Source organism: Leptodactylus fuscus, chromosome 8 (assembly GCF_031893055.1).
Source record: "Leptodactylus fuscus isolate aLepFus1 chromosome 8, aLepFus1.hap2, whole genome shotgun sequence".
NCBI classification, from domain to species: domain Eukaryota; kingdom Metazoa; phylum Chordata; class Amphibia; order Anura; family Leptodactylidae; genus Leptodactylus; species Leptodactylus fuscus.
In genome coordinates, this window is record NC_134272.1 from 35,685,498 (window position 1) to 35,699,070 (window position 13,573).

The 13,573-nt window shown below is 40.9% G+C and overlaps 1 protein-coding gene and 1 pseudogene across 1 annotated transcript in view; one reads left to right on the forward strand and one right to left on the reverse strand.

The window, feature by feature from the left end:
* LOC142216490 (gamma-crystallin-3-like) overlaps nt 1-13,573 on the reverse strand; it is a 401,417-nt gene that overhangs the window by 113,534 nt on the left and 274,310 nt on the right. The window lies entirely within an intron of this gene.
* LOC142216776 (gamma-crystallin-3-like) lies at nt 9,600-13,407 on the forward strand (annotated as a pseudogene).

The window sequence follows — 13,573 nt, forward strand, 5'->3', positions numbered from 1 at the left end:
CTAAGATTTGGGGGTCACTCAGGGGATAAGTTCTGGTATATTTTCCCTCATAAGCTCTAAATCTGGGGTGTCCCCTGATATACGCTCGTACAGTTTATACATTCCCCTCCTGCCGCAGCCAGTTGTTTTCTAATGATTTGAAGATTTTTGGGGGGATTTTTGTCTTCACATTGTACAAGCTATATTTTTTTTTTAATTTTTCTGGTGACGGGTCATATAAGGGTTTATTGTTTGCGGGATGAGATGCATTTTGTAGTGACAACATTTCTGGGGACCTATAAAATATAGAATAAATTTTCTTAACTCTTTCTTAGTGGATTAAAAACCTCCCCAGCAATTCTGGTATTGCTTTTTAACGTTTATTTTTTTTTCCACCCAGCATATCTTATAAGTAACATGTGACCTTTATTCTGTGGGTCGGTACGATTACGGCGATACCTCATTTATATTGTTTTTTATGCGTCACTAGTTTTGCAGAACAAAAACTATTTGGGGAAAGAAATCAATTATTTTTGCATCGCCATCTTCTGAGATGTGTAGCATTTTTTTTTCGGTTGACAGAGTTGGTTGAGGGCTTATTTTTTGCGGGACGATCTGTGCTTTTTATTGGTTTGGGGTATGTGTGAATTTTTGATCACTTTTTATAGCATTTTAATAAGGGGAGATGGCAAAAAAATCATCATTTCTTTGTTTGATTAATTTATTCATTTTTCATAGACTTATTTTTTTAAAATTTTTTTTTTGCTTTTCATTAATGTCCCACTAGGGGACCTGAACCAGTGATCCACTGGATCACTGATTCAACATTATAGACGTGCAATACAGCTTTATTGCAGTCTATAGAGGAAGTTAGCCTATGCAGACGCATAGACTAACTTCCTCCCTTCCTGGCAGGATCAACCAGGTATGTGAGGTCTGCAGGCAGCCTGGGGTCACTGGCCAGACCCCGGGCTGCAGATACTTAATATGGGCACCCCCGCGGGGTACCCACGGGCCCTTTAACCCGGCAGAGCCCATTGGATATGTTTGCCCGCCGTATCCAAAGGGGGTTAAGGAGCAGGATGTTAGCTGTATGTTACAGCTAACTCTGGCTCCCGATGTCGCCTGGAGTTTAACTTTCACTTTGAAACACTTAAGATGGGGTGGTCCCTATTGACTGGCAGCACCTTAAGGGTTAAACAACAGGGATAGGTGTTATCACTGTCCCCGCTGTTAAAGCGGGAGCCTGGCTGTCAGATACAGCTGGGCTCCCATAGTGATCACATGGGCTCAGCTTCTGAGCCCGTGCGATCTCCATCTCGTACAGGCATGTGGGAATGCAGGAATGAACCACATTCCCTGACATGCCTGTACGTGATTTAGCGTAAAGGGGTTAATGACATACTCCTTCTCTAATTTGCGATCATATTTATAATTCAACATATATCAACTCATATACAGTGTTGGCAAAAAGTATTGGCACCCCTGCAATTCTGTAAGATAATACTCATTTTCTTCCAGAAAATGATTGCAATCACAGATTCTTTGGTATTATTATCTTCATTTAATTTGTCTTCAATGGAAAACCACAAAAAGAGTTGTCAAAAAGCCAAATTGGATATAATTCCACAACAAACGTAAAAAAGAGGGTGGACAAAAGTATTGGCACTGTTTGAAAAATCATGTGATGCTTCTCTATTTTGTGTAATTAACAGCACCTGTTACTTACCTGAGGCACCTAACAGGTGGTGGCAATAACTAAATCACACTTGCAGCCAGTTGAAATGGATTAAAGTTGACTCAACCTCTGTCCTGTGTCCTTGTGTGTACCACATTGAGCATGGAGAAAAGAAAGAAGACCAAAGAACTTTCTGAGGACTTGAGAAGCAAAATTGTGAGGAAGCATGAGCAATCTCAAGGCTACAAGTCCATCTCCAAAGACCTGAATGTTCCTGTGTCTACCTTGTGCAGTGTCATTAAGAAGTTTAAAGCCCACGGCACTGTGGCTAACCTCCCTAGATGTGGATGGAAAATAAAAATTGGCGAGAGATTTCAACGCAAGATTGTGCAGATGGTGGATAAAGAACCTTGTCTAACATCCAAACAAGTTCAAGCTGCCCTGAAGTCCGAGGGTTCAACAGTGTCAACCCATACTATCTGTCAGCGTCTGAATGAAAAGGGACTGTATGGTAGGAGACCCAGGAAGACCCCACTTCTTACCCAGAGACATAAAAAAGCCAGGCTGGAGTTTACCAAAACTTACCTGAGAAAGCCAAAAACGTTTTGGAAGAATGTTCTCTGGTCATATGAGACAAAAGTAGAGCTTTCTGGGAAAAGGCATCAACATAGAGTTTACAGGAAAAAAAAGAGGCCTTCAAAGAAAAGAACATGGTCCCTACAGTAAAACATGGCAGAGGTTCCATGATGTTTTGGGGTTGCTTTGCTGCCTCTGGCACTGGACTGCTTGACCAGGTGCATGGCATTATGAAGTCTGAAGACTACCAACAAATTTTGCAGCATAATGTAGGGCCCAGTGTGAGAAAGCTGGGTCTCCCTCAGAGGTCATGGGTCTTCCAGCAGGACAATGACCCAAAACACACTTCAAAAAGCACTAGAAAATGGTTTAAGAGAAAGCACTGGAGACTTCTAAAGTGGCCAGCAATGAGTCCAGACCTGAATCCCATAGAACACCTGTGGAGAGATCTCAAAATGGCAGTTTAGAGAAGGCCCCCTTCACATCTCAGGGGGGACCTGGAGCAGTTTGCCAAAGAAGAATGGTCTAAAATTCCAGCAGAGCATTGTAAGAAACTCATTGATGGTTACCGGAAGCGGTTGTTTGCAGTTATTTTGTCTAAAGGTTGTGCTACCAAGTATTAGACTGAGGGTGCCAATACTTTTGTCCGGCCCATTTTTGGAGTTTTGTGTAAAATAAATAATCAATGATTTGACTTTTTTTTTCATTGTTTTTTCATTGCAAGCAAAATAAATGAAGATATTAATACCAAAAAGATTGTGCTTGCAATCATTTTCTGGAGGAAATTTATGCAATGTTAATGTATTGAAATGTTCTGAGAAATCAACTGCAGTATCTCTTAGGGCCCATGCACATGATGTAACGCGGCACTCATTCTGACACGTAAACTTGTGTCAGAGTCAACTCTTCAAAACAGAATCCCATTGACTTCAATGGGTTCCATTTAACGCGCGTAACACATTGAAATTAATGGGTTAAAAAGCCTCCCATTGATTTCAATGTGTAGCACGTGTAAGACAGAACCCATTGAAGTCAATGGGATTCTGTTTTGAAGCGCTGGCTCTGACACGAGTTTACGTGTCAGAATGAGAGCCGCGTTACATCGTGTGCACGGGCCCTTATGGTACACACATTCTGTCCAGGTCAAAAAAATCTCTCATCTCAAGTCTTGTAATAGAGTTATTTTTAATTTCAGACCTATGATTAGTGTTGCTCTAGTGTGATTTGTGACTGTTTACAGAGCGTCTTACATTGTTTTAACTGACAAAGTCAGTCCTTTCAATGCAAAATCACATTTTGTTAAGGTTTTTCTTCCACAATAGTTGTTTCTGTTACACAATGCAAAAAAACTGTAATTGTAACTGAAAAAAATCCATGCTGACTCATGCAGTGTATTATACTCTAGTACTCACTGTGGTCAGGTCACTCTTTTAGTCCTAAATTTTACGTTATTATCTTCCTCCCTCTACCCTTCACTGTTTTGTCCAGTCAATCCAGTCATTGGAGTAGACCCAGAGGCGTAAGTCCAGAAGTGAAACATGGAGGTCTATAAGTTCACTGAAACCATCAGTCCAGAAACTTATAAATAAAGGTACATATCAGGTCCACTGGAATAATCTTCCACACCCTTCCTTTTCCATCCCACCAGACAAGTAGACAAAAGCAAGGCATTTCTGCAGCAGTATCATGTGGCACAACAACATGGTATTAGTCAGGACAACCAGCATCTAGGTCTGTCCACCTACCAGAAAGGGTATTAACATAGTGTATATGTTGTATCTACTAGCAATGTCCTAGGGGTCATCACTAAAGTGTTCAACCCAAAGCTCCTTCAACTTCTTAAGAATCCCTATCTTTTGAGATATGTATTTCCCCATGTGTAACATCATATTCAATCTAGATTTAAATTTGATTAAAGGATCCTATCATTGGATACCCTTTTTTCTGACTAACAGGTAGGAATAGCCTTAAGAAAGGCTATTCTTCTCCTACCTTTAGATGTCTTCTCCACGCCGCCGTTTGGTAGAAATCCCGTTTTTCTTCGGTATGTAAATGAGTTCTCTTGAAACACTGGGGGCGGTCCCCAGCGCTCAAACAGCACTGGGGGTGTCCCCAATGCTGCGAGAGAAATCTCCAGAGATGCTTCCATCTTCTTCTGGAACACCCTCTCCCTGCGTCTTCTTCCGTTGTGGGTTTCAATCTTCTAGGCCTTGGGCCTCGAGCAGAGCTTACTGAGTAAGTGGCCATTTTCTTGTGGCCGCTGACATGCGCAGTCAGCTCTGCCCGAGGCCTAGAAGATTGAAATCCATGAAAGAAGAAGACGCAGGGAGAGGGCAATCCAGAAGAAGATGGAGGCGTCACTGTTGTCTCGCAGCATTGGAGACGCCCCCAGTTCTGTTTGAACTCTTGGGGCCCGCCCCCAGTGCTGCAAGAGAACTCATTTGCATACCGAAGAAAGCCCGGATTTCTACCGAACGGCGGCACAGAGAAGACTTCTAAAGGTAGGAGAAGAATAGTCTTTCTTAAGGCTATTCCTACGTGTTAGTCAGAAAAAAAGTGTATCCAATGATAGGATCCCTTTAAAGTAGGGGGATCAGAATACTTCCAATGAGAGGCTACAAGTCTATGAGCCTGATACAGGGATCTTCGGTCTGCCAAATGCTGACTCTCCAGTACAGTAAGTGTAGTCACATATCCTAGCAGACATCCAGTCAGATTCAAAGAGATATCACAGTGGTACACACTCACTATACATCTAATGATTATCCTCCAGAAGCCTCTCAGACTTGGACAGTTTCACATCGCATGAATAAGATTTGCTTCCTCTCCCATACACCGATAACTTTTGGAATCACCTTTATAGCCCATTAAATATAGCAAGGATGGTGTGTTTTAGACACTGTGGAGGAGATATAGCCAAGAGAGCCTATGCATTTCACTAAGTGACAGTTTAAGAACAGCCTCTAAAATATCTGTCTATACTCCATCCTCTAAATGGCCAACATGTCTCACCCAGCAGGCCAACAATGACAAAGGCCAGGATTTAGTTGTGACTTCAAACAGATACAAGTAATGTGTAGCTATCACCGCTCCAATTACACCCTGCTTGGCCTCCAGATCTAGTAAAACCTTATTTTTGGTATGTATGAGTGGGGCTACACGCTGCTCCACCTCAAGTGTGTGTCTCAGTTGCAAACACTTATAGAACCTGTGATTGGTTATAGCCAGTACCTGCTGGAATTTTACTTGCAATTTTTTAAACAGTTGAGGCATAGTGAGAAGGCCAGAAATATTCCAGCATTCAAAAACTTTTTTTTAAAATGTATAATTATCTCAATCGCCGGGGCGGTTATGTGACCGCCTCATGCACATTTTCTAAATGTCACCAATACTACATCCCCCATCCCATCATACTTACCTGTCTTCATGTCCTCTTCTTCTGAAGTTCCACTTCTATCAGGGGGGCCAGCGCCTGCACAATACAGCTGAAGTGCACTCTGGCTCTATTGTGTAAACAGCAGTAGACATGAATAGAAGAAAGATTGGAGCTCCCTCGCATGTGCAATAGAGCTGGAGTGCTCGAATTCCCGCTCTTTTGCGAAAACGCAGTGTGAGAGGTTAATTCCAGTTCCTAAACTGTAACTTAGAAAAATAGAGAAAAATCAGTTAACCACTAACCCTGAGCGTATAGCCAGAAGTAACAGATAAGATGCTTCCCCAGTAACCCTGAGACTTATGTTTTAACTAAATGTGCTGATCTTTGTGTCTCTGTGCGTATTAAAATATATCTAGTTAAAACCAGTTTTTCGCTGCCCCTCTGTACTACATGCTGGCGGATGTAAGTTACCATATTTGTACATCACAATAAGTGATGGCCATAACAAGATGCATAAAGTTCACAAGATATGAAGTCAGTTCTAAACTCTTGTTTTGTCTGTCATCCATTAGCATGAAACCTGGAAGGTCATGGCATCCATTTCATCAGACTGTGCTAACATAATTACACACTAAAATGGATGACACGGACAACCATGTGTTAACTCATGTATTGTTTATACACGTATTCATAGTTTATGAACGCCCATTTTGTACTTTGACCAATGATAATTCATATTTCTATATGATGTAGTTTGTTATGCCTAAATTAGCAGACAGACATTATTTCTCTATAAAAGCTAAGTAATATGTAATAAACTTTGGAACATTTTGATTACGATACTTGAGTGTCTATCTGTCTTTTCTATGAGTACTCATGATTATGTCATCAATTTGGACTACGACAACATATCCAGGGGCAGTTACCCCCTAACAACAGGCAGAAGTCAAGATAAGAGGAGACGGCACACATGTCGACATGTCTAGGACAGTAAGACAAGTAAGTATTATGGGAGGGTGGGTGGGGGGTTGAATTAGTTAGATAGGTAGGGCTAATAGTCTGTGGACTAGCTAGGGAAACAGGGAGGCCGTGGGAGAGAGGAAGAAGAAGGGAGTGAGAGGGGGATCTGAGAGAAGAGCAATACATCATGGTAGTTGCTAAAAGAGCAGGAAGCAACCCATGTAAACAATTGCAGAGGATACCAGGAGCTCCCAGATAGACCCTGAAATCACTAAAACACTTCTAAATGTATTTGGGTGCACTTATTAACCCATTAATAGCATTAATAGTCCTTAAAAAATTTTTTATGAAATATATGTAGCATGAGCCAAACTGGGGAATTATGTAGGATGTAAAGGATCTGTGGCATAAATATCATCTTGACTAGATTTACTAATAACACTACATTGAAGCTTACACAATGCTGCTGTTTTGAGATGGAGTGACCCATCAGAGGGTGCAAATTAAGTCACTTGAAATCCTCAACGCAGAAATATAAAAAAAACCATAACAAAATACGTAGATATGTAAAGCACAATACAATTTATAGGTTACTTGCAACAGTTTGGTCCTTTTTTTTTTTTTTGAAGGTCTCCGAATGTGCCAATCAAACAACACCAAGTGCACGAAAAAAGTGTGGGTGCCATACTAAAAAAAACGTGCCCAGGATGCTCGCCAAAAAACGCACCCTTCCCCTAAAGGGGAGAGAGGTTCCTGACTTAAACTCTTCCCCACAAGGACCAAAAGGTGACCGAGTGGGGTCGAGTATCCGAAAGGGCCATCTGCTGGAGCAGGATGGCCCTACCAACATCCGTTTTCCCCTCGGGCTGCCACCACCAAGGGTACTCAGGATTACCAGTCGCCAAGTTTCTCTCCGGGCTGCCACCACCAGAGATACTCCTTGGCTCAGGCAAGAAGTCTGCGCCTGCCCTGGTTCCCCAGGACAGGTCAGCTGAAAGAGGGGAGAGACCCATTACAGGTCTCATCCACCAGACACCGTCAGGAAGCGTCCCAAAAGGCTACAGCATCCCTTCGTCGACACACAAAAAGGTGACAGAGTGAAAATAAAAAAGTGAGAAAAACATCTAATAAAGTGGTAAAGTGCCCAGTCAGAGCCCGGTTTACCGCCGGATCTATAAAAATTACTCCAATGCTGGTAAACCAGGCATTAAGGAGTGGTGTGCTCAAAAGGGTGTAGTCCAGTGCCACGCAATAGTGCCTAAATCAGTGAGTTTCCCACGCTCAGTGACTTAAGGCACCCTGGGGGCCACTCAACCCCCAGGGCACGACACCAGAGACCTTCGAGCGATTCACCGACCCATGGTAAGATCCCCAAGGGAGCGTCCTGTCCCCCTTGGTGGTCGTGTTGACAGCGTCAGAAAATTCACGCACAGAATGTCGTCCAGACACTTCATGCATGGACCTAACAGGCTGAGACTCTAACGACCAAGGCATAACATTTTCACTGATTTTGAGTTTGAATCTGCTTCAAAACCAGTGTCAAATTCCTTTGTGTGCTACTTACAGTAGCAGTCAAATACAAAAGGAAAATGACCTATGGCCCTATGTAGTGGAAACACAGCTTTTTTTATTGCAGATTTTGCTGCAGTTTTTTGAGCCAAAGCCAGGAGTAGTTTAAAGTGATTCTATCATTAGAATCTCTTTTTTAACTAATACCACGTAAGAATAGCCTTAAGAAAGGCTATTCTTCCCCTATCTTTAGAATTCTTCTCCATGCTGCCATTCCGTAGATATCCCGTTTTTTTTTGTATGCTAATGAGTTCCCAGATATCACAGGGGGCATTCCCCCATGCAAAAACAGCACTGGGGACGTCCCATATGCTGCGTGACAACTCTCCAGCACCACCTACATCTTCTACAGCTGAGCCTCTCCGCCGCATCCTCTGCGTTGTCTTCTTCTGGCGATCCTGTCTTCGGAATCTGCTAGCAGAAAATTCCGCAAGTGGAAAAAAAGCTAGCAGAATCCATTGAGGTCAATGGGAGGATTTTTTTCAGCACGGAAAATTCAGGGCCGAATACAGCGCCATTTTCCGCCATCTGAATTGACCCTTAAGGCTAATCCTACATGGTATTAGTTCAAAAATGGATACTAATGTAGAAAGTAGAAGTTTAAGTACTTTCTATATATTTCCAATTCCTTTTGAAGTCATTCTTGGCTCAAAGAAAAAACACAGCAAATTCTGCAACAAAAAAAGCTGCGTTTCTGTAATGTGGGGCCCCAGCCCTAAATGTCAACCATAAATTGCAATAATTTTTAAAGACCGAATCAGCGCTGTCCATAGCTGGGAATCTGTTCCTTTTGGAATAGAAATACTAATTTGGCAATTAAATCCGCATCATAATAGTAGACTTATTAACTGAGTCATGCATGATGTTAAGGAGGCTACCCTCTAGAGGGCGGCATACAGAGGCACTGTTCTCCTAATTACATCCTGGAGAATAGATTTGCATATTTTTTACCAATAATTTTTAAGTAAATCCCATTTGGTGTGTTTTTTTTTCCCAGTGAATTTCCAGGAGTAGAATTTGCTAATGCAGATAACAAAATACAACATGCCGTAAGGTTAGTTTTTGTACACATTAATGACTTTTCTATTTCAGTTTTATTATTCTTTATATATTTCCCTTTGATTTTGTATGTTATAGTTACTGATATTTAAAAAAATGAATAACTTATGTTATACAATTTAATCATGTTCTAGACCACTAGAGATTTTTTTTTTTAGTGTAAGCATTTTGTATAGTTTGTGACTTTCAGCTTTTCAATTCTATTGAAAGCTAAAAAAAAATACAACAAAAGTCAAAGCAACACTGAACACTCTTTAGTGTTGGTTTAAAAAAGCTATTCATTCTGATTAGTCGGCACAAATTTTGTATGTACCTTATCCAATAGAGGATGTATATAAGGCCCTTCTTCATCCAGTCAAATTGTAGCTGAGACTGTGCAGTGAAACCTGTTCATAAAGCATCATGGGCAAGGTAAGACAATTATACTATATTTATACTATACAGATTAACTCATGTCAGAAAGATAAAGCAATCCTTCTGTAGACAGCTGATTTAAGGGTTATTGTCTTTTTTAGCATAGAGGAGGGTTGGCTGCACCACATGCAATTTAGGGGGTACTGACTCTAAATGAAGATAGTTGGCAGGTGCATTTTTCAGGAAATGCTCTTTTGTAATACTTAGGGTTGAGCCGATCTTGAGATTTCAGGACAGTTTTTAAAATCCGATTTTCGATAATTTTCCAGCCGATCCCGATCGTGATCGTAAAATTTGCTCGATTGCCGATCGGAATCCGATCTTTCCCGATCCTGATCGCTCAACTCTATTTAGGAGTTTATGTATTCTAGGGTTGAGCTGATCTTGAGATTTCAGGATCGTTTTTAAAATCTGATTTTCGATCTTTTTTTCGCCGATCCCGATTGCGACTATGACATTTGCTCGATCGATGATCGGGATCCGATCTTTCCCGATCGCTCAACTCTATTTGGGAGTTTATGTATTCTAGATCTTGAGATTTCAGGATCGTTTTTTAAAATCCGATTTTCGATCATTTTCCAGCTGATCCCGATCATGAAATTTGCTCGATCACTAATTGGGATCCGATCTTTTCCGATCCCTAGTAATACTCAAAAATGCATTTTTGACCTTTACTTGAAAAGTAAAAAATAGGACATTGAATTATTAACAATGAAGAAACTTTTTAAAGAACAATATTAGTCAATTTCAATGATTTACACTTCTTTGATTAGTCTTATGTTTTAAAATGAAGTAATGTATTTGTTTGTAGCTATATTGTTTCTATTGTGTTTATATTCACATTCTAATTTCATAGATCATTTTCTACGAAGACAAAAACTTCCAGGGTCGCTCATATGAGTGTCACTCTGAATGCCCAGATTTGTCTTCATACTTCAGACGTTGCAACTCTATCCGTGTAGAAAGTGGAAACTGGATTCTTTACGAACATCCCAACTACAGAGGACACCAGTACTTTCTCCATAGAGGAGAGTATCCTGACTTTCAGCAATGGATGGGTTATAATGACTCCATTAGATCTTGCCGTGTAAGCCCCCAGGTCAGTTGATTTCTTATTAACCCACATACTACATTGGACTTGTAATAGAATGTTTGTCAAATCTACATTACAATGATGGGCAAATTTAATGTCCATTGAAATATATAGACTTGAAGTGTACAAGATTAGAGATGAGCGAACAGTAAAATATTTGATATTCGTTTCGAATAGCTGCTCAATATTCGACTATTCGAACGAATATCAAACCCTATTATAATCTATGGGGAAAAATGCTTCGTTTCAGGGGATCCCACCATTCGACTCAGGAGAGTCACCAAGTCCACTATGACACCCCAGGAAATGATGCCAACACCATGGAATGCAATTGGGACAGCAGGGGAAGAATGTCTGGGGGCATCTAACATGCCCAAGTCACTGTATTATGTCGTGATCCCTGTCAGCTTGCAATATGCGCAAGCTGATTTTTTCCCATAGGAATGCATTGACCAGCGTTTATTGGCCGAATGCCATACAGAGAACAGCATTCAGCCAATCAACGCTGGTTCTGCCGGAGGGATCCTGACCAGATAGAGCCCCAAAGAGCTGGGTGAGTAACATTCCCCCCTAAATAAAGGTAATCCCTAGCTAACCCTGCCAGTAGATCTATCCCTGTCTCACAGTCACATAGTTCACAGTCTCAAATTAATCGAATCCACCATCTGTCTAAAGTGGAGGTCACTAATTCCTTTTTCTCATTTTTTTTTCGATGCCTCTGTTGTCGTAGTTCCTGTCCCACCTCCCCTGTGCAGTTATTGGTGCAAAAAACACGCCAGGGAAGGTGGGAGGGGATACAAATTTTTACTGTGTTTGCCTCGTGGTATTCGATTGGAATCGAATACCTCGAACGGCCTGATATTCGATCGAATATCTATTCGATCGAATGGTGTTCGCTCATCTCTATTCAAGATGTCACAAATTTTACACAAACAATGAAAACAGAGAAAAAACTGGATCTAATTCAGCATCCTAGACTCCTAGTTAAAATATCTTGTTTTTCAACGATAATTTTGATTGAAATTTTCAAGGTCACAAAAAATAAAAGTACATATTAGCACAATAAGAAAATCAGTGCAGTAATAAAACAATAAGAAAAAGTGCATAGCAAATGAGACAAGAAGAAAGGGATCAATGAAAAAGAAAACAGGAAGAGAGCGAGGGCAGAGGGGGGGGGGGGGTTAGAGACCCTCCAGTGTACAGTAAGTATCCCATGGGGACCAAATTGAGTCAAAGGCTTCCACTGTGTTGCTCAAACTAACTTTCAGGTATTCCAGGGTTCAAACATCCTTGACATGGGCAAGGAAGCCAATACTGACAGAGGAGAAACAGATTTCCATTGGAGTGCCACAAGGTTTTGATTGCTGTGCAGAGATAGAAAAATAGTTTGGCTGATATCTTCATATCTTGATGACAACTTCAGCAAATGGAAATAAGGAAATTTTTAAACAGGACGGCTTTCATGTTCTGTGCCCCCGGTGAAGAGTTATCGGTACCAATACCATAGCCCTTCACTGTCAGAAGGGTGTTTCTGACAGTCAGTCAGGAATGTCCTTCCTTGCAGTAGCGCCTATTGCACTGTACTGTGAGAGCAGTGAGGAACACCACCTCCCCTCCTGATAGTATTCTTCCATAGACGAGTACTGGGGGAGCGTTTTTCACCACTCAGCATCATCACTGGGTGGTAAGGAGCGCCCCCTCTCACAGTACAACGCTATAGATGCTACTGTGAGGTAGGGCATTCCTGACTGGCAGTACGGTACTGGCACCAATAGCTCTTCACCGGGGGCACAGAACGTGAAAGCCGATAGTGCGCTGAATTCAGTGTCCTGTCAGATTTCTAGCGGTGTATTACACCACATAAGCCCCAGGAGGTGAAACGTCCTCTTTAAATGTATCTTGAACTCTCATTGGGTCCTTTATCAGTTAAAATTACACATTACTGTATATGTCTTCAAGTAAGGACAAAATTAAAGTTCTAAACTCATTTTAATTGAAATATAAAGTATAAAAGAAGGATTTTTTTCTAATGAGGAACACTGATGACCTCAGTTTGGTCCAACCTGAATATTCCAATTTCTTTCTTTTTAATAATAGATAATAGGTGGAGACCTAGGGGAGGTAAAAAAAATAGAATACATTGCTGAGGCCTGTGATTGGGTCTCAGTGGTGACCTGGGCAAGCCTGAAATGTAACGTGTCTCTTTTGCATTTAACAATAAAATACTGTTGTTTATGCCAAAAAATTTTATGTTCTAGAGTGTGTAAGATTGTAATAATATATACTCTATTTTGTTTTACCAGCACGAAGGATCATTTAGAATCAGAATCTATGAAAAAGAGGACTTTAGAGGTCAGATGATGGAGTTCACCGAAGATTGTCCTCATGTCTATGAGAGATTCCGCTACAATGACATTCATTCTTGCCAAGTACATGATGGATACTGGATGTTCTATGAGGAGCCCAACTACAGAGGACGTCAGTATTACCTGAGACCTGGAGAGTACAGGAGATTCAGTGACTGGGGAGCCACAAGTCCCAGAATTGGATCCTTTAGGCGTGTCCATCACTTCCACTAACCTAGAAAAAAAAAGTACATAACAACAACAATTTCTCAGTCAGTATATTCACTGAAATATTCTTAACTTTTCTTTGCATAAATTTCCATAAACTTCCTAGAGCATACCTATCACTTGTATTAGATGAGAAGAAAAAGTAAAGAAAGTCCATTGTACAAGAAGAAAATTTTAAAAAGCCCTTGAGTGTATATAAGCAACATGAGAGCTTTTATTAGTTGACAGATTATGGTATGTGTCTTTAATCTGCAACTGAAACAATAAAAAACTATTTCAAAAATGTAACTTTCAAC